Here is a 25,568-nt window from a genome sequence, read left to right as displayed (position 1 = left end):
GCAGGCATACAGGCCCTCATTTCAAGGTGGCGTAAGGCCGTAGCATTGAATGGAGATTACGTTGAAAAATAGTGTTGTGTAGCTAAAAGATTGGGGAATAACCTGGTGTATTTCAATGCTGAATAAAACAACCCCTGTTTCAGAAAAAAAAATGTGTTGCATTACTTATTGAACTGCCCTCGTATTTGATACTTAGTATGTTGCTATGTCGTCGACTGTCTTGCTGCCCTGGAATCGATACATGATCACAATATTCCTGCCCAGCCCTGTAAATGTGACGAAATCAATGCCTTTCAACGAGAGATTTTCTGTTTCGATTAATGTCGGCGGTCACTATTTTTAAGATCTCTGAGCGATCGCAGTTCATTCATTTATTTTAGCCTGCACAGTCTGTCGATGTTGTCAATGTCGCATGGGGAGGTAATCTCAGGGAAAGCACAACGTAGAGGTAATATCACAAATATGTCTTCCTTCTCATAAAGTGGTGGCACTAGCGGAAATGTGCGTCTTACCAAATGCAAACATCTACATAATACATGGCACATGGCTCTGTTATTTCGCGCGTGTCCCGTATGCTGACCGTATAACATAAAAAAAAGTCGTTGACTCAGTCCGCCGACGCCACCACGCACCTAGCTTTCAAAGCCCGCATTGTCGTTCCGAGCAACGACAACGCCCCCCCCCCCCCCCCCAACCCGCCCGCCACGCGTCTCCTCCAGTCGGCGCGGTACTAGTCTTGCGGGAGACCAAACAAGGCTACTGGTGGGAAGAGAAATGGTTAACCGCCTCAGCTAACAATAAGCATTAGCGTACGCCGTACCCTTTTAAGTTAAAAGTATTGGTACACCACTATGAAATGCAGAATTGACCATCCCGCAAGAGGAGCATAGGAGAAGGTGAGGAGTATTGTGCTGTCAGCAGAGAAGTAGTAAGAGCAAAATATGTCGGTCAGCAGAGCTCAGTGAAACTTCCTGGCAGATTAAAACTGTGTGCCGGACCGAGACTCGAACTCGGGACCTTTGCCTTTCGCGGGCAAGTGCTCTACCAACTTTTTTTTTATCAATTCTCATTTTGTTAGTATTCGTTCGTTGTATGTGCTCAGGGCAGACGTAAGACATCCGTTTAAGTTCGTCTTTGATCGGTTAACTCAGTTTTTTTATTACAGAGGGTAGCTAAACCCTCTCACCGAACACGCTGAGCTACCGTGCCGGCACCAACTGAGCTACCCAAGCACGACTCACGCCCGGTCCTCACAGCTTTACATCTGCCAGTACCTCGTCTCCTACCTTCCAAACTTTACAGAAGCTCTCCTGCGAACCTTGCAGAACTAGCACTCCTGCAAGAAAGGAGCTGTGAGGACGGGGCGTGAGTCGTGCTTGGGTTGCTCAGTTGGTAGAGCACTTGCCCGCGAAAGGCAAAGGTCCCGAGTTTGAGTCTCGGACGGTCACACAGTTTTAATCTGCCAGGAAGTTTCATTTCAGCGCACACTGCGCTGCAGAGTGAAAATCTCATTTTGGAGAGCTCAGTGAGGACCAAAATTTTGAGGTCATCGGTCCCTAGGCTTACACACTACTTAAACTAACTTACGCACACCCATGCCCGAGGGAGGACTCGAACCTCCGACGTGGGGACCCGCGAGAACAGTGGCAAGGCGCCCTAGACCGCGTTGCTACCTCGCGCGGCGAACTACTCATTGGATGTTAGTTGAGTAGGAAGTTCATCACGTACGTTTCAACGTTTGTAAAGCCGGTCAACAATAACCACAGATAAAAGAAGATGAAGGTAAAGCGGAAAACAAGAGGAAGAACCACAGCTGAAACAAAACGAGAGAGACCTCATATGCTGAGGGACAGGGACGACGAGCATTGCGGGGAGTGGTTCTAAAAGGTCGCTTGAAATCAGTGGAAGGAATCATTGCTACCTCCGCAAAGACTGTGGGTGGGGAGTTTTGGGTTTGGAGAACACGTGAAGGACGTTACCTGCCATCGTGTGGAATGCCAACAGTGAAGTACGGAGAAGGTGGTCTTTACGGTAGGGGTTTGTTAGGATCTAGGCTCCTCATTGCGCTTAAGAAAACGCTAAGTGCAGAAGAATATGAACACATTTTACAGCACCGGCGTCTGTGGCCAAGCGGTTCTAGGCGCTTCAGTCTGGAACTGCGCGACCGCTACTGTGGCAGGTTCGGGGATGGATGTGTGTAATGTCATTAGGTCAGAGGTTTAAGTAGTTCTAAGTTCTAGGGGACTGATGACCTCAGATGTTAAGTCCCATAGTGCTCATAGCCACTTGAACCATTTTGAACATTTCACAGCGTTATATACTTCGACGGTAAAGGAACAGTCCGGAGACAGTGGCTCTTTGTACCAGCGGAAGAACATATCATGTCATTAAAGAGCATCAGTGAGGCAGCGGTTTGTGGGGAATAACATTCCTCAAATGGGCTGTCCTATACATGGTCATAACATGAACCACGTGGTGCAGCTTTCGGATGAGTTACGACATCGGTTTTACTCGAGATACCAGTGCTCAATATCTATGGTTTCGGCTCTTTCGGATGAATGGACCGCCATTACCCCACACACATTCACATACCTCAAGTGTCCCCAAAGGAGACGATGCTGTTCAAAAAGATGTTCAAATGTGTGTGAGTTGTTAAGGGACCAAACTGCAGAGGTCATCGGTCCCTAGACTTACACACTAACTTGTGCGAAGAACAACAGATACACCCATGGCCGAGGAAGGACTCGAACCTCCGGCGGGAGGGGTCGCGCAGTCAATGACATGGCGCCTCTAACCGTCGGCCACTTCGTGCGGCGACAAAGCCGTCATAAAGGCGAATGGTGGGACATACTCTATATTAATTTCCACTAGTAGGTGTCCGGATATTTTGATCAGATACTCTGTTTATTATATTGGTCGAGAGCAGACATTCGAAAATTTGTGGGTGTTGTTTGGAAATGAATAATCCAATAGGAGGTGCTAAGCCCCACCTCAGCGTGTGAGTTGAAGAGGACACGTCCGCTTGTGATTGAAATGGACGATGTCGACGACGACAAGGCCGATGTCGTTTTGCCAGTAACGCCTTCTTCACGAGGAGTGAAGTTTAATCAGTTCGAATCCGCGCGCGGAGTTCCTTGACATGTAGCAGGAGTAATACATCTTCGTCGGGCAGCAGTCGATGCTGCCCGCCCCGTATTATAGTTGTGCTGAAACACGATCAATGTGCCGGTGGTAAGTGAGGGAGAGGGGGGGGGGGGACTGTCCGCAGAGTGTGTGAGTGCCAGGCACTCATTGTAGCAGCGGCCTCCAGCCCGCTTTCCAGATGGCCGCGTCTCCCACAGCGCGGAACTGTGTCACGCCCGTGGCGCCTGCTTCGCAATCACACGCAGGGCCGACCTCCGCGACCAGCCATCGCCTCCGTCCCTCTGTTACGCAAAATAATTGGTAAAATTGCTTCTGCTAGGAAAGTAATTGCACCTCTGTACCTACCATCCGTACATGGATTGGAAGATAATTCGAGGGTTATCCAGAATGTAACTTCCCCACAACGCCGAAAAAGGCTGACTTCGCGCATCACTCGGAGGCAAAGTGAAGAAAAGTAATTCTTTTAAGTGATAGGAAAGCACAGTTCCTGCTAGTAAGTTGCGAAATTACCCCTTTCCTCGCAGTTATTCTTCGTCAGGTGACGCTGCTATCGCCTGGACATGTCATAATACACTCCTGGAAATGGAAAAAAGAACACATTGACACCGGTGTGTCAGACCCACCATACTTGCTCCGGACACTGCGAGAGGGCTGTACAAGCAATGATCACACGCACGGCACAGCGGACACACCAGGAACCGCGGTGTTGGCCGTCGAATGGCGCTAGCTGCGCAGCATTTGTGCACCGCCGCCGTCAGTGTCAGCCAGTTTGCCGTGGCATACGGAGCTCCATTGCAGTCTTTAACACTGGTAGCATGCCGCGACAGCGTGGACGTGAACCGTATGTGCAGTTGACGGACTTTGAGCGAGGGCGTATAGTGGGCATGCGGGAGGCCGGGTGGACGTACCGCCGAATTGCTCAACACGTGGGGCGTGAGGTCTGCACAGTACATCGATGTTGTCGCCAGTGGTCGGCGGAAGGTGCACGTGCCCGTCGACCTGGGACCGGACCGCAGCGACGCACGGATGCACGCCAAGACCGTACGATCCTACGCAGTGCCGTAGGGGACCGCACCGCCACTTCCCAGCAAATTAGGGACACTGTTGCTCCTGGGGTATCGGCGAGGACCATTCGCAACCGTCTCCATGAAGCTGGGCTACGGTCCCGCACACCGTTAGGCCGTCGGCCGTCTTCCGCTCACGCCCCAACATCGTGCAGCCCGCCTCCAGTGGTGTCGCGACAGGCGTGAATGGAGGGACGAATGGAGACGTGTCGTCTTCAGCGATGAGAGTCGCTTCTGCCTTGGTGCCAATGATGGTCGTATGCGTGTTTGGCGCCGTGCAGGTGAGCGCCACAATCAGGACTGCATACGACCGAGGCACACAGGGCCAACACCCGGCATCATGGTGTGGGGAGCGATCTCCTACACTGGCCGTACATCACTGGTGATCGTCGAGGGCACACTGAATAGTGCACGGTACATCCAAACCGTCATCGAACCCATCGTTCTACCATTCCTAGACCGGCAAGGGAACTTGCTGTTCCAACAGGACAATGCACGTCCGCATGTATCCCGTGCCACCCAACGTGTTCTAGAAGGTGTAAGTCAACTAACCTGGTCAGCAAGATCTCCGGATCTGTCCCCCATTGAGCATGTTTGGGACTGGATGAAGCGTCGTCTCACGCGGTCTGCACGTCCAGCACGAACGCTGGTCTAACTGAGGCGCCAGGTGGAAATGGCATGGCAAGCCGTTCCACAGGACTACATCCAGCATCTCTACGATCGTCTCCATGGGAGAATAGCAGCCTGCATTGCTGCGAAAGGTGGATATACACTGTACTAGTGCCGACATTGTGCATGCTCTGTTGCCTGTGTCTATGTGCCTGTGGTTCTGTCAGTGTGATCATGTGATGTATCTGACCCCAGGAATGTGTCAATAAAGTTTCCCCTTCCTGGGACAATGAATTCACGGTGTTCTTATTTCAATTTCCAGGAGTGTATTTTAGCTGATCAGTGTACCGGGTGATCAAAAAGTCAGTATAAATTTGAAAACTTAATAAACGGTCATTCGGGTCCCTCGTCGTGTGTAACTCTTGTGCGACCATTTCGGAATTTCGCAATCCATTCGTAGACACTCCGTTGTGGAAAAACACTGTTCCCGTACCGTGCCGAAAGTCTTCCGATGAATTTCGGCCCCTCATACGCGTTCCGACCACAAAAAACGGTTCACTGAACGTTGCTCTTCTTTGGTGCAAATAGACAGCGGAGCAGACATGTTTAACAGCACGGCAGCGATAACGAAATAACCCAGCAGCTTAAAAATTGCGAAGATATGACAACTAATAAAACGACAGTACTACCAAAATAAACAAAAATATAAGTAAATTGCGGATAATAATTGACTTACCCTCGTAAATTACTGACGGTTCAACTGTGTAAGCATTCACTTGAACACGAACAACTGCTAAAATTCCGCACTGCATTGATAATGACCTGACACAGGCCGAAATCTGATCTGCGTAATTATGTTTACAAAAATATTTGTGTATTAGAAAGTCGATTGGAGTGGAGGACTCTATAATACATTAGGCTCCCTACAAAGTTTTTATATATCAAGGAAGTGCTTATCGTAATAAGAACACACACAAAAATATATATATATTCTTCTCATGCATGAAACATGTGTTTATATTCTCTTGTTTTCAGCGTATTAAGCTGCAGTTATACGTATATTCCAAAGTATTTCTTCATCATTAAGTTGCAGCTTATCTCATTGAATCAGGGAGACTTGTTTTTACGAGAGTAAGTCAATTATTATCCGCAATTTACTTATTTTTGTTTATTTTCGTAGTACTGTCGTTTTATTAGTTGTTATATCTTTGCAATTTTTAAGCTGCTGGGTTAGTTTCGTTATCGCTGCCGTGCTGTTAAACATGTCTGCTCCGCTGTCTATTTGCACCAAAGAAGAGCAACGTTCAGTGAACCGTTTTTTTGTGGTCGGAAGGCGTATCAGGGGCCGAAATTCATCGGAAGACTTTCGGCACAGTACGGGAACAGAGTTTTTCCACAACGGAGTGTCTACGAATGGATTGAGAAATTCCGAAATGGTCGCACGACGAAGGTCCCGGATGACCGTTTACCGCCACAAATGTAGAAACCATTGAGCGTTCACGTGGAATGATTCTCTTAGACAGACGACTAACTGTTGACGAAGTGGCACATCGTCTGCAAATTAGCCACGGTTCTGTGTACGAAATCATCAACAACGGATCTGGGTTCGTTAAAGTTTGGGCCAGATGGGTTTCAAAACAACTGACACAGTTGCATAAACAAACGTGCTTGGACATCTGCAAAACACATTTGGATCGCTATGGCAACGGAGGGGACAAGTTCTTAGAGAGGATCATTACTGGTGACGAAACACGGATCCATCATTACGAGCCGGAGAGTAAACGGCAGAGTATGGAATGGAAACATCCAAATTCGCCGTGCAAGAAAAACGTTCAAGTCCCAACCCTCCGCAGGAAGACTGATGCTTACGGTTTTTGGGACGCACAAGGTCCAGTACTGGAACATTATGGGAAAGGGGCACAACAATAAACAGTGAACGTTACTTGCTGCCATGCTAAAGCCTGCAATTGGTAGCAAACGCCGAGGATTTCTGTCAAAAAGTGTTGTGCTATTGCAAGACAATGCCCGTCCGCTTACTGCTGCCCACACTGCTGAAACGCTCCAGAAACTCAAATTTGAAGTACTGATCATCCTCCACATAGTCCCGATCTTGCGCCTTCTGATTATCACTTGTTTGGTCCACTCAAAAAGGCATTAAGGGGCCGTCGATTTGCCTGGGCGAAGCAGTGAAAGAAGAGGTGCATTCCTGGCTCGCAGCTCAACCGAGAACCTTCGATTATGAGAACATCAGGTAGCTTGTACAACGATGGACCAAGTGCGTTAAAACGCAAGGAGACTGTGTCGAAAAATGATGTTCTTGTAAGTTTCCTATTTGATTACAATAAAATTTTATAACTACTTTGCGGATAATAATTGACTTACCTTGTACATGTATTTCATGACCATTCACGTCTCTTGATAATTTGCTAATACTTCGAGCAAAAAAATGTAACAACTATTTCGCTAATTAACTGGGAAAAAAAATTTAAATTTACGGCTGCTTTCTCGCAGCTTGGAGCGCTAGTGTCGCATCAACTTCAGATATAACAATTTTCACAGCAGTGAGTGTCGCGACTGTTTATGTTAAGACTGTGTGTGGAACAGACGTTCATTCCCGAAGCCGCGTGCCTCCCTGCACTTCCGCGTCCTTATTCAGCGGTGGTACACATCGACAGTACATCGGCGCGTCTCTCAGCTTAATCTGGGGCGTCAGCCTTAAGCCGCGAACCCCTTTCCAGCTATTCAGTGGCTGGCACGCTTTCAGCTCTGCCGTTGCGGTACAAAGGATTCCGCTTTGTCACTTTCCACAGCTAATGCTTTCACAGCCTCACAGAACTAAGCTTCAGTCGATTTCTGTTTAACAAACCTTCCATTTTTTGTGTCTCCGCTCGCCATTAGCTCTTTCACCTGTGACTTCTTGTAGGATGCGCTGTTTAGCGCTCAGTTTCTAGACTCCCACTGGAGAAAAAATGTTGCCTGTCGTCTATTCATCGCCACTAACTAGTACATCATGTTAATTACAACGTTAAAAAGGCACGTCAAGCGCATTTACTGCAACACAGTGCTTGTCATTGTAACGTCTGTCTTGGATCGGTGCGCGTAAGCAGTTCCAGTTGCGCCTTGGCTTCCATCCTAAGTTGAACTGTAAATCTCCCGCAGTTGCTCAGTGAAATGTATAGGTCACATAATGCCATGTCACGGCTCCTCCAATAGTAGAATGCCAAGTCAATTATTGTGGTCTTAAAAGCAGTATCCGGCATCACCTGTCTACTTTTCTATCCCAACTTCTCAGAACTAGTGTTTTAGAAGTTACTGGAAGTTATACTGGACTAAATTCGAACGTAAATTTCGTCGGGCTTTTCTTCAATCAGTCTAGCGACGATACCAACAATGAATGCGAAGCTGATATCTGTCGCTTTGGATTAGTTTCACTTGTACCCGCCTTCGTAACCGCGTTCGCTAACGCACATCTATGCGGTAGCAACTCGCGTGTAAGCTGGGTCGAGTCGCGGTGATGAATGAAATTTTCAGAGCCAGTATTTAGCCGATAAGGAGAGAACGGATGGTGCATATAGTCTTTGGGCCAATGTCGTGGGTTAAATGCCAAAACTTTCGCAATGTTTCAAGAAGTGAGACCAAATAAGACTGCTGATGGTGTTTCGTCCCTCAGCGGTCCTCTTGGCGCTGTCCAGGAGGACATACAGTGTGTCGGCACTGGTTTCACCATCCCTTCTCCCATCATCATACAACACAAACAGAACACTGCACTATCCACTCATGCATTACATTCACCTGCACCGTGCAACTACATGTATGGCTGGACTTCCACATATCCGCAAGGAAAGGGGGCGATTGCACGCTGTGGAAGAACACCTTTTCCGCCGGGCTGCTGAACCTATCCGTGGAATATCCCAGCCAACAATGCCATACGACATTTACCTTTACAATGTCACATGTTATTCCCTTTCGACGGTCACCCACACACTATGGTGGGATATAATAGTCTTTACAACTCGACTAATGTTTCCCGATATGGTAAGTTGTTTGTCCACAAAGGTTTGCTTAAGTTGCTCTAACTGTTCCTGAGCTATACTTACGTTATTATGGCAGTCCCTCCCCTCAACCTGGCTGTAGTTGCCTCACTTTCACGATTTTTTCAAAAAGAGTAAGTGACATACGTACTAGTTTTACAGGTTAATTGCCGCCTTATTCAGACCAGAGGCGTTTCGCTTTATTTTAAAGCATCTTCAGTGGTCACTGCAACAATGTGGGTTTTCCTACAATTTTGTTTGTTTTGGTCATTAACAGAGCGCTTGCTTTACTTTTTACTGTAAACAGTTCTTATTCGTTTCTACTCACGGTTTTGCGTTTATTCCGTTCTTCGTCCTTCCCCACGTGTATGTGATGAGTATTTGCATTCGTGCACAGCTCTTTCACTGCATTTAACATATTTATAATTCTGTGCAGCCTCTTGTCATTTCGCGTGTTTTGTGTTGTCACTGTGGGATTCAATAGTACATAAGTGTTATTGTGTTAAGTGCAGTGAAAGTGCTGTGCACAAATGTAAGTACTCAGCACGTGGAATACGACGAAAAATGAAATAAACAGCATAAAGACCATGAGTAAGGAAAAGAATAAAAACTGTTTATGGTAATAAGTAGGGATGCGAATTCTTAATGAGCAAAACAAACAAGCTGTAAGAGAAAAAGCCATACTGTTGCAGTGACCGCTGAAGATTCTTTGAAGTAAAGCGAAACGCGTCTGGTCTTAATAAGACTTTTGTAGTAGCTAAAGACGGAAATTAACGTATACAACTTGCGTATATGGAACTGCGGAAGGTTCAGATGGCTCTGAGCATTATGAGACTTAACATCTGAGGTCGCCAGTCTCCTAGAACTTAGGACTACTTAAACCTAACTAACCTAAGGACATCCCACACATCCACGCCCGAGGCAGGATTCGAACCTGCGACCGTAGCAGTCGCGCGGTTCCGGACTGAAGCGCCTAGAACCGCAACTGCGGAAGAAAGAGGCCAAAACATGCACTTACAAGTTAGACATTTATGCAAGCATTGCAGATTTTGTGTATCTGGAAACGGTTTACGGACTCGGCAAAGTAAGATTGATCGACGTTCACACCTGACAAAATGGCAGAAAGGAGCTCTCGTGGCTCGAAGTGCCCACGAGCACACCGGGAATGAAGTTGCGCCTTTGCACTGTTTCATAGAGCGTGGCTGTAAATTTAGATGCCGATATCGACGCGGACTGTGAAGCTTACCTACAACGAATGCTGCACCACTCGCAGTCGTTCAACACGGCTTAAGAGGAGTGTTCCTCAGAAGTTCTGTTCAATAGGTAAGGGTCACGGGTGAACACCTCGTGAATAACAATCGCTTTCCAAGCCGACAGGAATTGCTGCTAACAAAGAATTCCAATGTATCCCAACTAGTTTAAGAGCGAACATTGCGAAGGGAACTGCATACAACGTTTGTTTGGCATCCGGTACGTCACAAAAAGCCATCGGTCACAGCGACAATAAAGATGCTCGTCTCAATGAAACCAAAACACAGAAACTGGAGGCCTGTAGTGTTGTCCGAAGAACAGCAGTTTTCCCTCTTTTCCAATGATGCAAGGCGTCCAACGCACTGATGGCCCAGTGAGCCATTTAACGCGCGTGTGTGGAGGATGTAGTTCACATAGAAGGTGTATGTATAATTTTTTTTTCGCATCATAAGTTGGGTCCAGTCGTGAAGGTTATCCTGAACATGAGGCAGGATGTTTATTTTAACATACTTAGTAACCAAGCGTTACCGTTTCTTCTCCGTCTTCATCATATGCTGTAGACACTCTGATCTGCCGACAAGACAGCAGCCATGTTCAGAGGCTGAACGCATACGTTCATTGCTTGAAGAAACCCAGGCACTACTATAGTACCTGCCTTTTTTTTTGTCATCAGTCTACTGACTGGTTTGATGCGGCCCGCCACGAATTCCTTTCCTGTGCTAACCTCTTCATCTCAGAGTAGCACTTGGAACCTACGTCCTCAATTATTTGCTTGACGTATTCCAGTCTCTGTCTTCCTCTACAGTTTTTGCCCTCTACCGCTCCCTCTAGTACCATGGAAGTCATTCCCTCATGTCTTAGCAGATGTCCTATCATCCTGTCCCGTCTCCTTATCAGTGTTTTTTACATATTCCTTTCCTCTCCGATTCTGCGTAGAACCGCCTCATTCCTTACCTTATCAGTCCACCTAATTTTCAACATTCGTCTGTAGCACCACATCTCAAATGCTTCGATTCTCTTCTGTTCCGGTTTTCCCACAGTCCATGTTTCACTACCATACAATGCTGTACTCCAAACGTACATCCTCAGAAATTTCTTCATCAAATTAAGGCCGGTATTTCATATTAGTAGACTTCTCTTGGGCAGAAATGCCTTTTTTGCCATAGCGAGTCTGCTTTTGATGTCCTCGTTGCTCCGTCCGTCATTGGTTATTTTACTGCCTAGGTAGCAGAATTCCTTAACTTCATTGACTTCGTGACCATCAATCCTGATGTTAAGTTTCTCACTGTTCTCATTTCTACTACTTCTCATTACCTTCGTCTTTCTCCGATTTACTCTCAAACCATACTGTGTACTCATTAGACTGTTCATTCCGTTCAGCAGATCATTTAATTCTTCTTCACTTTCACTCAGGATAGCAATGTCATCAGCGAATCGTATCATTGATATCCTTTCACCTTGTATTTTAATTCCACTCCTGAACCTTTCTTTTATTTCCATCATTGCTCCCTCGATGTACAGATTGAAGAGTAGGGGCGAAAGACTACAGCCTTGTCTTACACCCTTCCTAATACGAGCACTTCGTTCTTGATCGTCCACTCTTATTATTCCCTCTTGGTTGTTGTACATATTGTATATGACCCGTCTCTCCCTATAGCTTACCCCTACTTTTTTCAGAATCTCGAGCAGCTTGCACCATTTTATATTGTCGAACGCTTTTTCCAGGTCGACAAATCCTATGAAAGTGTATTGATTTTTCTTTAGCCTTGCTTCCATTATTAGCCGTAACGTCAGAATTGCTTCTCTCGTCCCTTTACTTTTCCTAAAGCCAAACTGATCGTCATCTAGCGCATTCTCAATTTTCTTTTCCATTCTTCTGTATATTATTCTTGTAAGCAGCTTCGATGCATGAGCTGTTAAGCTGATTGTGCGATAATTCTCGCACTTGTCAACTCTTGCCGTCTTCGGAATTCTGTGGATGATGCTTTTCCGAAAGTCAGATGGTATATCGCCAGACTCATATACAGTATTCTACACACCAACGTGAACAGTCGTTATGTTGCCACTTCCCCCAATGATTTTAGAAATTCTGATGGAATGTTATCTATCCCTTCTGCCTTATTTGACCGTAAGTCCTCCAAAGCTCTTTTAAATTCCGATTCTAATACTGGATCCCCTATCTCTTCTAAATCGACTCATGTTTCTTCTTCTATCACATCAGACAAATCTTCACCCTCATAGAGTCTTTCAATGTATTCTTTCCACCTATCTGCTCTCTCCTCTGCATTTAACAGTGGAATTCCCGTTGCACTCTTAATGTTACCACCGTTGCTTTTCATGTCAGCAAAGGTTGTTTTGACTTTCCTGTATGCTGAGTCTGTCCTTCCGACAATCATATCTTTTTCGATGTCTTCACATTTTTCCTGCAGCCATTTCGTCTTAGCTTCCCTGCACTTCCTATTTATTTCATTCCTCAGCGACTTGTATTTCTGTATTCCTGATTTTCCCGGAACATGTTTGTACTTCCTCCTTTTATCAATCAACTGAAGTATTTCTTTTGTTACACATGGTTTCTTCGCAGCTACCTTCTTTGTACCTATGTTTTCCTTCTCAACTTCTGTGATGGCCATTTTTAGAGATGTCCATTCCTCTTCAACTGTACTGCCTACTGCGCTATTTCTTATTGCTGTATCTATAGCGTTAGAGAACTTCAAATGTATCTCGTCATTCCTTAGTACTTCCGTATCCCACTTCTTTGCGTTTTGATTCTTCCTGGCTAATGTCTTGAACTTCAGCCTACTCTTCATCACTACCATATTGTGATCTGAGTCTATATCTGCTCCTGGGTACGCCTTACAATCCAGTATCTGATTTCGGAATCTCTGTCTGACCATGATGTAATCTAATTGAAATCTTCCCGTATCTCCCGGCCTTTACCAAGTATACCTCCTCCTCTTGTGATTCTTGAACAGGGTATTCCCTATTACTAGCTGAAATTTGTTACAGAACTCAATTAGTCTTTCTTCTCTTTCATTCCTTGTCCCAAGCCCATATTCTCCTGTAACCTTTTCTTCTACTCCTTCCCCTACAACTGCATTCCAGTCGCCCATGACTATTAGATTTTCGTCCCCCTTTACATACTGCATTACCCTTTCAATATCCTCATACACTTTCTCTATCTGTTCATCTTCAGCTTGCGACGTCGGCATGTATACCTGAACTATCGTTGTCGGTGTTTGTCAGCTGTCGATTCTGATTAGAATAACCCGGTCACTGAACTGTTCACAGTAACACACCCTCTGCCTTACCTTCCTATTCATAACGAATCCTACACCTGTTATACCATTTTCTGCTGCTGTTGATATTACCCGATACTCATCTGACCAGAAATCCTTGTCTTCCTTCCACTTCACTTCACTGACCCCTACTATATCTAGATTGAGCCTTTGCATTTCCCTTTTCAGATTTTCTAGTTTCCCTACCACGTTCAAGCTTCTGACATTCCACGTTATCCTTTCGTTGATTATTCAATCTTTTTCTCGTGGTAACCTCCCCTTTGACAGTCCCCTCCCGTAGATCCGAATGGGGGACTATTCCGGAATCTTTTGCCAATGGAGAGATCATCATGACAATTCTTCAATTACAGGCCACATGTCCTGTGGATACACCCTACGTGTCTTTAATGCAGTGGTTTCCATTGCCTTCTGCATCCTCATGTAGTTGATCATTGCTGATTCTTCCGCCTTTAGGGGCAATTTTCCACCCGTAGGACAAGAGAGTGCCCTGAACTCTATCCGCTCCTCCCATGGTCCACTAAATCACACGGTCTTAATCCCGTAAGAAGTCTGGGTCTACCTGCAACAGAACTTGAAACGTAGTAATCTACATCCTGCAGTTTTCGTAGCTCTACGGGATCTAATCATTAACGCGTGGCGTCAGCGTGATGTGGCGTACCTCCAAAAAACTTGTGGACTCTCTTCCTTATCGATATAATGTCATTATCGAGGCTAGAAGCGACATTAAACGCTATTAGCGCAATGTCGCCTGGAGATGACTAATCTATTGTCCTGTCTGCTAAATATGGAGAATACGTAATGGTAACTGTCGTTCTACCAGCTAAGGAAGCTGGAATTAGCGACACTTCGGCAATGAAGACGATATTTAGAATAGATTCGTAAAGATACGGAAAGAAAATGAAAAGATTGATCTAACATTAATTTGAAACAAAAAAATTCTAATAATGCGAATGAAGACTAATTTAGTGATAGTTGGAGATATCATTGGGGAGGTCTATCAACACATAGTCATAGCATACATAATATGCAAAAGCAGCAAGAACAGTATGTGAGCAAAGTATCTGCCCTTTGGCGACCCGGCGTATGCTTTAGCACAGCTGCAGCTGAAATAAGGAAGTTATTGAACGAAAGGAAACTTTCTCCACTAAAAAAACTTATAAATCTCCGAACGATGAATCTTTGTGTTGATGTGAGTCACTGACATTGAAGTCTATTTCTTAAATTATGGGTCTCAAGAAAGAACTTACGGATTTTATGCGATTTAAAAGTGCAACTTGGAATAGAGAAAATGAAGGCCTATCAGATTGAGCATGTCACCAGAGAGATAACTCAAAAGATGAAGCAACAATGCTCGGAAGAACAGAAGGTGGAAAGCAGAAAGGAAAACCTAGACCAAAGTGCGTAGATGACATCAGAGGCAGCGCCAGAGTGTCTCTGGAAGAACAACATAAAGCCCAACGCAATGTGGGGAACCATCGGTCATCGTGGTATCAGCAGTCGGAAACAATTAATCGTAACAACAACATCAACAACAACATAGATTAAAACCGTACAGTGCAAGACACTCTTATATATTATTTTTGTACCCATTAGCTTAGCCGCAAAGTATTCAGGCGCAGACTGTTTGACGCTTATATTGTTCGTGTTAATGCACAGCTAGACCGCAGTAAAATATTAAGGAATAGTTAAAGTTACTTGGACTGAAACAAAATGTTACTGAAACACGGATAACAAACATTCTCCACACAACAACCTTGTCATTCCTCACATGGAAACCTACTTGTTACATTCGGTTTTGAGCTAGGTGTGTGAAATTGCAGGGCACACACACCGAGGCCACGCAAACTGCTGGAGAAGTGAAACCCGAGCCGTGTCTTATGAAGGAAACGCCGTGTTTGAGGCGAAACTCGCGAAAGTGGAACCTCGGCTAACGAGTGGCCCTCTGTTCCATGAAGCACACGCACACCATACGTGCTCTCCGGCCGCTCTTTCTGCGTCGCGCGGAAAGATAACACTGTCGTGTGAGAGTTTCGTTACAGTGTTTGGCTAATATGCAACCGCGACAAAAACTTTGCTGTTCAGAGTTTAAGGAGTCCTACGGCACCAGGTAGTTTTCTTTGCTTTACAGTTAGAACGAGTGGAAGACCGATTCATTAGGGAAGCATAAAGTGAACGTCTGACTAGATTTTATTAATGGGTGACGTAAGACATACCATCTTTTTCATTTCTTGAACAGTTCAGCATGTCGATATAAAGTTTTCTACAGATTTTATCTTACGGAGGGGACATAATTTTGTTATATGGTCCATATCCTTGAACACTTTGTATCAACAGAGATAATAACGTTTTTTAATATTGGCGTTAAAACGTTTAGGGCAAATTTCTGACAAATGTTCTTCATAAAGGATTCGGGGACGTTTCGTTAAATGCTTGTTGTCACGAATCCGTGACTGCAGATGCAAGGAGATCGGAATATACTGTTGGGATGTTCTCATGTCAGACTCCGTTGTTAAATGCAGCAATAAAACAAACTGAGGCTACTAACAAAAAAAGCTATTACCTCTTGGTCCTACTTTGTACGATAGAGATTCAGGTTCAGTTACGAGTTAACCCTTCATAAGTCGCGCGTCCCCCCCTGCGGGTCCGGGGATTAGAATAGGCCCGAGGTATTCCTGCCTGTCGTAAGAGGCGACTAAAAGGAGTCCATCCCCCTCACGGGGGTAGTTAGCGCCTGCGTCCGGAGACGGACGGTTCCACGACCTATAATCGTGGTCTTTTTGGTTTTTCACTTCTCGTTTCTTCCTTCCTTTTGTTGGTTCCTTTCTTTGCTATTCTCCACCTCACTGTCTTCCTTACTCTTTCCTTGACTTCTCCTTGCCTTCTCATTGCCTTTTTCCCCTTGCCTTCTCATTGCCTTTTTCTCCTTGCCTTCTCATTGCCTTTTTCTCCTTGCCTTCTCATTGCCTTTTTCTCCTTGCCTTCTCATTGCCTTCTTCTCCTTGCCTTCTCATTGCCTTCTTCTCCTTGCCTTCTCTGGTCTCCGCCTTGGCGTTTGAGACAGTCTGTCCTCTTTCTCCCTCTCTCTCTTCTTTTTCCTCCTCTTCCTTCCTCCCTGTGCGTGTCTGAAGGCCGACCCACGCGTTCGCACGCGTAGCCGGTGACGGGGTAACGCGTAAGTCCCCGCCCTGGGTAGACATGTAAGGCACGCGCGTACCCCCTGGTAAAGGCCAGGCCCGGGGAGGGGTGATTGCCTGAGCTGATACCTTCTGACCATGCCGATTGGTCCCTCCGTCTGTTTCTCGGGAGGTGTGACCTGAGGTGTAAACATTCACCTAAGGCGGGAGTGCCCTCTGAGAGGGTCCCCACAAGGAAGGAGCGCGTCATCGGAGACGCTGGCAATCATGGGGGATTCCTCCGCAATGGATTCTACTCCATCTGTCTCGACTTCGACCCAAAAACGGAAACGTGACCAGCCAACAGTGACAAAAGTACTACCGCCTGCACCACAGTTCCTCGTAGTTTCTCGCACTGAGGACGGAAAGGATTTTTCCTCTGTCAACCCTTTTGTTATTCAGAAGGGCGTTGATGCCATAGCCGGATCTGTCAAATCTTGTACCAGGTTGCGTAACGGCACCTTATTACTAGAAACTGAGAGTGCCTTTCAGGCACAAAAACTGCTTCAGGCCACCCTCCTGTACACGTTCCCTGTCCGGGTGGAGGCCCACCGAACTTTGAATTCGTCTCGTGGTGTAGTCTATACTAGCTCCCTCGACGGATTGACTGACGAGGAGCTTCAATCTTTCCTCGCTGAGCAGGGCGTGACGGCTGTCCATCGGGTCATGAAAAAGGTCAACAACGACCTTGTACCGACCCGGACACTTTTCTTGACCTTCGATAGTGTTAAGCTGCCATCGCGCATCAAGGCAGGCTACGAGGTTATTTCTGTTCGCCCCTATGTCCCGACACCTACGCGCTGCTACCAGTGTCAGCGTTTCAATCACACTCGACAGTCTTGTTCCAATGCGACTAAATGTGTCACTTGTGGCAGGGATGCCCATGAGGGTGACTGTCCACCTCCGTCTCCTCATTGTGTGAACTGTCAGGGTGACCATGCCGCATCCTCCCGCGACTGTCCTGTCTATAAGGACGAACGTTGCATACAAGAAATTCGGGTCAAAGAGAAAGTGTCCACCTCGGCTGCTCGCAAGCTATTGGCTAGTAGGAAGCCCACGCTGCTCTCAGCGGGGAAATATAGTACTGTCCTCGCCTCTCCTCGGACTACCCGGGAGGTAGCAACCCAGACATGCGATCTGACCTTCAGCACCACGGTCGTCCGTTCGACCAGTGCTAAGATCGCGCGGTCGACGTCTCCTCTTCCTCCCATCACACCACAGACACCAGCCACTTCCTCAGCTTCTGCTAAGTCGAAGACCCCGAAGTCAGATGCACGGTCCTTCAAGAAGGAACCATCCCGTGCAGACTTCCTCCGTCCCTCGACCTCCCAGCCTTCGACCGGTACTTCCACCAAACGTCCTTCCAAAAAGGCGCATAGGAAGCACAGTTCTCCTTCTCCGCCACGGCGCATTTCTTCTCCTGCGCCACCCAGCGGTTGCCGCCCCAGGCCGTCATCCGTTTCGCCTGGCCGCACCGCCGGTAGCCGTATATCTGGCCGTTCACCGGCGGAGGAAGCTCCCCCTCCCGGCCATCCTCCCGAGATGGCCGATGACCCTATAGACCCCATGGACGATGACTGTCCGCCTACTGATAGCGGCGGCAGTGCTCGCTCGAAGCCAGGCCCTAAGCGGCCTTCGAGGTGACCCCTTCTCTCCTCTTCCTTTTCTTACGATGGCACTTATTCACTGGAATATTCGCAGCATTCGCTCCAACCGAGAGGACTTGAAGTTGCTGCTCCGCTTGCATCGTCCGCTCGTCGTAGCCCTCCAGGAAACGAAGCTACGCCCATGCGATCACATTGCCTTGGCACACTACACCTCTGTGCGTTTTGACCTACCCCCTGTGGTAGGTATCCCAGCTCATGGAGGGGTTATGTTGCTGGTCCGGGATGATATTTACTACGATCCCATCACGTTGCACACCGGCCTGCAGGCAGTTGCCATCCGCATTACTCTCCCCACTTTTACGTTTTCCTTTTGTACCGTTTACACTCCATCGTCCTCTGCCGTTACCAGGGCAGACATGATGCAACTTATTGCTCAGCTACCTGCACCGTTTTTGTTAACTGGAGACTTCAATGCCCACCATCCCCTTTGGGGTTCTCCAGCCTCCTGCCCGAGGGGCTCCTTGTTCGCAGACCTTTTCAACCAGCTCAATCTTGTCTGCCTCAATACTGGCGCCCCTACTTTTCTTTCGGACACATCTCATACCTATTCCCATTTAGACCTCTCCATATGTACTCCACAACTTGCACGCCGGTTTGAGTGGTATGCACTTGCTGATACATATTCGAGCGACCACTTCCCGTGTGTTATCCATCTCCTGCAGCATACTCCCTCTCCGTGCTCCTCTAGTTGGACCATCTCCAAGGCAGACTGGGGGCTCTTTTCTTCCAGGGCGACCTTTCAGGATCAAACCTTCACAAGCTGCGATCGTCAGGTCGCACACCTCACGGAAGTCATTCTCGCTGCTGCTGAATATTCCATCCCTCACCCTACTTCTTCTCCACGTCGCGTACCGGTCCCCTGGTGGACCGCAGCATGTAGAGACGCTTTACGTGCTCGTCGACGTGCTTTACGCACCTTTAAACGCCACCCTACAGTGGCGAATTGTATTAATTATAAACGTTTACGTGCTCAGTGTCGTCGTATTATTAAAGAAAGCAAGAAAGCCAGCTGGGCTGCTTTCACAAGCACCTTCAACAGTTTTACTCCTTCTTCTGTTGTCTGGGGTAGCCTGCGCCGGCTATCTGGCACTAAGGTCCACTCCCCAGTTTCTGGCTTGAAGGTCGCGAATGAAGTCCTTGTGGCCCCTGAGGCTGTCTCCAATGCCTTCGGCCGCTTTTTCGCCGAGGTTTCGAGCTCCGCTCATTACCACCCTGCCTTCCTCCCCCGCAAACAGGCAGAGGAGGCTAGGCCACATGACTTTTGCTCCTCGAAGGCCGATCACGGTCCTCCGCTCCAGGGCCTGATTCTATTCATATTCAGATGCTGAAGAACCTTTCTCCTGCGGGTAAAGGTTTTCTTCTTCATACATACAATCGCATCTGGATTGAGGGACATGTTCCCGCATGCTGGCGCGAGTCTATTGTTGTCCCGATTCCTAAGCCGGGGAAGGACAAGCACTTGCCTTCCAGTTATCGACCTATCTCACTTACCAGCTGTGTCTGTAAAGTGATGGAGCGAATGGTTAACACTCGATTGGTTTGGCTGCTCGAGTCTCGAAGCCTACTTACCAATGTCCAATGTGGATTTCGTAGGCGCCGCTCTGCTGTTGACCATCTGGTTACCTTGTCGACCTTCATTATGAATAACTTCTTGCGGAAGCGCCCGACCGCGGCTGTGTTCTTTGATTTGGAGAAGGCTTACGACACCTGTTGGAGGGCGGGCATTCTCCGCACCATGCATACATGGGGCCTTCGCGGTCGCCTCCCTCTTTTTATTCGTTCCTTTTTAATGGATCGACAGTTCAGGGTACGTGTGGGTTCTGTCCTGTCCGACACCTTTCGCCAGGAGAATGGGGTGCCACAGGGCTCAGTTTTGAGCGTCGCTCTGTTCGCCATCGCGATCAATCCAATAATGGATTGCCTCCCAGCTGATGTATCAGGCTCCCTTTTTGTGGACGATTTTACCATCTATTGCAGCGCGCAGCGTACACGTGTCCTGGAGCGCTGTCTTCAGCGTTCTCTTGACCGTCTTTACTCCTGGAGTGTCGCCAATGGCTTCCGTTTTTCTGCCGAGAAGACGGTCTGTATTAACTCTGGCGCTACAAAGAGTTTCTCCCACCGTCCTTACGACTTGGTCCCGTTGCTCTCCCAATCGTGGAGACCACCAAATTTTTAGGCCTTACCTTTGACAGGAAACTTAGCTGGTCTCCACATGTGTCATATTTGGCCGCCCGTTGTACCCGTTCTTTAAATGTCCTCCGTGTTCTCAGTGGTATGTCGTGGGGAGCGGATCGAACCGTCCTACTTCGTCTATATCGGTCGATCGTCCGCTCCAAGCTGGATTATGGGAGCTTCGTATACTCCTCTGCACGGCCATCCATCTTACGCCGCCTCAACTCCATACAACATCGGGGTTTACGACTTGCGATCGGAGCATTTTATACCAGTCCCGTAGAGAGTCTTCATGCTGACGCTGGCGAATTGCCACTCACTTACCGGCGCGATATACTGCTTTGTCGGTATGCCTGTCGGCTACTGTCAATGCCCGACCATCCGTCTTATCGTTCCTTTTTTGACGACTCTCTTGACCTTCAATACGGGTTGTATGTCTCTGCCCTGCTACCCCCTGGAGTTCGCTTTCGTCGCCTCCTTCAACACCTTAATTTTTCACTCCCTGCAACCTTTCGAGTGGGCGAGAGCCGCACGCCACCTTGACTCCAGGCTCAGGTCCGCGTTCACCTTGACCTCAGCTCGCTCCCAAAAGAGGTCACCCCCGGTTCGGTCTACCACTCCCGTTTTTTGGAACTTCGTTCGAAGTTCATCAACATGACTTTCATTTATACAGATGGCTCTAAGACCAATGACGGGGTCGGGTGTTCCTTTATTGTCAGGGCACGAAGTTTCAAATACCGGCTCCATGACCATTGTTCGGTCTTCACAGCTGAGCTCTTTGCCCTCTACCAGGCTGTTCTTTACATCTGCCGCCACCGAAATTCTGCTTATGTCATCTGCTCAGATTCTCTGAGCGCCATCCAGAGCCTCAGTGATCCGTACCCGGTTCACCCTTTCGTACACCGGATCCAACGCTCTCTTCAGCGGCTGGTGGACGCCGGTCCGCCGGTTAGCTTTATGTGGGTTCCTGGCCATGTCGGTATCCCTGGGAACGAAGCTGCAGATGCCGCGGCCAAGGCTGCGGTCCTCCAGCCTCGGACAGCTTCTTGTTGTGTCCCTTCGTCCGATTTTAGCAGGGTCATTTGTCGGCGCGTTGTGTCGCTGTGGCATGCCGATTGGGCTGCACTTACCGACAACAAGCTTCGGGCCTTAAAACCTCTTCCCGTGGCTTGGACGTCCCCCTCACGCCCTTCTCGGCGGGAGGAGGTAGTTTTAGCAAGGTTACGAATTGGACACTGCCGGTTCAGCCATCGCCATCTGCTGACGGCTGCGCCTGCGCCGTTCTGCCCATGTGGGCACTTGCTGACGGTTAGACACATTTTAATGTCCTGTCCAGATCTTAACCAACTGCGCCTCGATCTTAAACTGCCTAATACTTTCGATGCAATTTTAGCGGATGACCCACGAGCAGCTGCTCGTGTTCTTTGTTTTATCAGTTTGACGAACCTCGCTAAGGACATTTGATGATGTTGTTTTTTAATCCTATGCCTGTCAGTCTCTTTTATCGTGTTTTCCCTTTTAGTTGTTGTTGTCAACTTGTGCCTCGCGGTGCATTCTTAGAGTAGTCAGGGCGCTAATGACCATTGAAGTTGTGCGCCCTAAAACCACAAAAAAAAAAAAAAAAAAAAAGTCGCGCGTCGCATTCGGTACAGCTAAGCACGTCTAAATCGTTTATCTACTCGCAAAAAGGAGCGGGGGCGGGGCAAGCGGCAAGAGTGTTGTCGCGACGAATAGCTGGCGCCAATAATCCGAAAAAGTGACCGGAAACGATGGACAGCTAAAGTAAGTCAGGCGTTGTAGACAATACAACGGCGCGACCTGTGCAGGGCTAGAAGAGAAACTGGATGCTAACTTTCAGCGTATCGGAAGGGACGTGGGAAAATTGCGTCAAATATGTGCACGTCGTCGTGTCTAAGAAAATTATTTCTGCAAGCAATTTCAATCTGGTCGTGTATTTTCTGTTTAAACCTGTGCCGCAGCTTTCGGCTGCATTTTTGACACTGCTGAAACAGAAAAAAATCACCCGACCACCTTTATAAAGAAGCGCCCTTTCCGCCGAGAAACATCGTACTATCATTTGCCGTGAACGTCGTTTAGACATCTCGAACCTCTCCCAAGATGAAAAGGGGGTTTACATCTTATGCGACTGAGTCTTTCTACCTGTTTGCCGTAAACTATTTCAGAATAAAAAACTTCCTGGCAGATTAAAACTGTGTGCCCGACCGAGACTCGAACTCGGGACCTTTGCCTTTCGCGGGCAAGTTTCATATCAGCGCACACTCCGCTGCAGAGTGAAAATCTCATTCTGGAAACATCCCCCAGGCTGTGGCTAAGCCATGTCTCCGCAATATCCTTTCTTTCAGGAGTGCTAGTTCTGCAAGGTTCGCAGGAGAACTTCTGTAAAGTTTGGAAGGTAGGAGACGAGATACTGGCAGAAGTAAAGCTGTGAGACCGGGCGTGAGTCGTGCTTCGGTAGCTCAGATGGTAGAGCACTTGCCCGCGAAAGGCAAAGGTCCCGAGTTCGAGTCTCGGTCGGGCACACAGTTTTAATCTGCCAGGAAGTTTCATATCAGCGCACACTCCGCTGCAGAGTGAAAATCTCATTCTATTTCAGAATAGCATAGGAAGGGGGAAGATGCTCACAACAAGAAATCTCTACTGAGAACTAAAGCCATTCGCAGTGAGAGGTGTCTTATTAAAAGCCTTATTAGGAGTGACACAAGTTGTGGAGCAGAAACTCGGTGCTTTTTATGGTATAGTCATTATGTTCTCTTTCTGTTCTGCTTCTCCGTAGCTAATTGTTATGTTTTAGCGATGACATGACGTATTAGACGTAAACCTCTTACATGTTACTGGTATTCAACCCGAGAAAGTGAAGACATATTTAAGAAAATCAGAGTACGTTTTGGTGCAGTATTGGTAAGATTCCAATGTTCGTTATAGTTTTGTATTCTTTTTCAGAAGATGAGAATCTACATCTACTTCTATACTCTGCAAATGAATGCGAAGTGCATAGCGGAGGACACCAGTTACTAGTGTTCCTTCCCGTCCAATTCACATGTGGAGGGCGGGAAGAATAATTGTTTAAATCTCTCTCTACTTGCTGTGTTAATCTGATATTGTCTTCACGATCCGTATATGAGTGATACTTAGGGAGATGTATACTCCGAGAGTGATAATTTAAAACCCGTTCCTGAAATTTTGTTTGTAGGCTTTCTCTGGATAGTAAACATCTATCTTGAAGAGTTTTAATGCACCTGTGCCACTCTCCCACGGTTCTGTATAGTTGTATATATACTGTTAGTCCTATTTCGTACGGGTCCCACACCCTTGAGCAATATTCTAAAACCGGCCTCACGAGTGATTTGTAAGCAATATCCTTTGTAGACTGATTAGCCGCCAGGGTAGCAGAGAGCGCTAACGCGCTGCTTCCTGGACTCGGGTAGGCGCTCCAGCCCCATCGAATCCGCCCGGCGGATGAACGACGAGGACCGATGTGCCGGCCATCCTGGATGTGGTTTTTAGGCGGTTTTCCTCATCCCGCTAGGTGAATACTGGGCCAGTCCCCATGTTCCGCCTCAGTTACACGGCTCGCAGACATTTGAACACATTCGCACTATTCCATGGATTACTCTCGACGCATACATTTGGGGTACAGTAATTCTTTCACGGGGGGTAGGGGGTAGTGGCAGGAAGGGCATCCGGCCACCCCTTAAACATTAACATGCAAAATCAACTGAAGTCTATCACTGTTTTACTCACGACTGAGCTTATGTGATCACTCCATTTCATATCCTTATAGACTGTTACACACACATTTGTATGAGTTGGCCGATTCCAACAGTGACTCAACAGATATTGTAGTCAGAGGATACTACGTTTTTTCGTGTTGTGAAGTGCACAAATCTACATTTCTGAGCATTTAAAGCTAGTTGCAGTCTTGGCACCACTCCGAATTATTGTCAAGATCTGACTGAATGGTTCTGGAGCTTCTTTCACAGTACTTCGTTATATATAACTGCATCAGCTGCAAAATGTCTGAGATTTCTATTGTCCGTAACGTCATTAATATGCAATATGAATAGCAATGGTCTCAACACACTTCCCTGGAGTAGTTCTACATTTGACAGTGACTCTACAGCAAGGATAACTTCCTGCGCCCTCCCTACCAGTCAAAAATTTCGTTTGATGCCGATCCTGAAACCTTGTACTCAATGGTCTCCTTTCCTTCTTCCCTAAGTCGGTAATAAGTATCACTGTTCCACTTGGGAGAAACAAAACACAGCACATTGCTGTCCGTATGGCCAGATAAGCAAGTAGTTCCGTATATGCTTGTTATTTTACGTGTTACTTGCTACTCTATTTGCATTCTATAAACAGACAGCTTGCTACACTGTTCAGTCTATTAATGTAAGCACCCGTCAAAAGACTGAATAACCACCTTTTGCAGAGGGGACAGCTGCGAGACGTGCAGCAAGTCAGTGAGGTCCTGAAAGGTACTGACAGGGATGTGGAGCCGAGTCGACTCCACTGCCGTGGCGCGAACAGCCCAATCGAGGTTGTCCCACAGATTCTCGATTGGGATGATAATTAAATGGACACCCTAGCTGCAAACAGGCGTTGATGTACTTCATTGGGGACATGTTGAAAATGTGTGCCCCGACCGGGACTCGAACCCGGGATCTCCTGCTTACATGGCAGACGCTCTATCCATCTGAGCCACCGCGGGCACAGAGGATAGTGCGTCTGCAGGGACTTATCCCTTGCACGCTCCCCGTGAGATCCACTTTTCCAACATGTCCACACCACTACATTCGTAGTGCGCCTAATAGATGTTTACCCATCATACTCATTACTCGTGGCAGATTAATCTACCAAGTCCCGTACGAGTTCGGGCATACCGTGTGCGTTCGCACAAGAAGGTCAATGGCCGGGAAGCCATATTTTAACTATATATGACGTGCTGCTGCATGGTCATCCACGGTAACTGTTCTTTCGGGAACAGATACTATCGTCATATATATTCTCAATTGGGTTTAAATTCTGAGAGCTTGGCGGCCAGGGAAGTACGGTAAATACACTTTGGTGCTCTTCGAACCACGCACGGACTGCCAGCTGTGAGACACTTTGCATTGTCCTGGTGGTAGATACCAACGTGCCG

At 47.4% G+C, this 25,568-nt stretch overlaps 1 protein-coding gene and 1 non-coding gene across 2 annotated transcripts in view; one reads left to right on the top strand and one right to left on the bottom strand.

Moving 5' to 3' along the window:
• Window positions 1-25,568, top strand: part of LOC126100342 (mucin-19-like) — a 445,217-nt gene that overhangs the window by 142,472 nt on the left and 277,177 nt on the right. The gene's annotated exons all lie outside the window — the stretch shown is intronic.
• Trnat-ugu (transfer RNA threonine (anticodon UGU)) lies at window positions 25,063-25,137 on the bottom strand. The gene has a single exon. It is a non-coding gene; the product is annotated as a tRNA-Thr (tRNA).

This window comes from Schistocerca cancellata, chromosome 9 (genome assembly GCF_023864275.1).
Source record: "Schistocerca cancellata isolate TAMUIC-IGC-003103 chromosome 9, iqSchCanc2.1, whole genome shotgun sequence".
Classification (NCBI taxonomy): Eukaryota; Metazoa; Arthropoda; class Insecta; order Orthoptera; family Acrididae; genus Schistocerca; species Schistocerca cancellata.
This window is presented reverse-complemented; position numbering and strand designations above follow the sequence as displayed.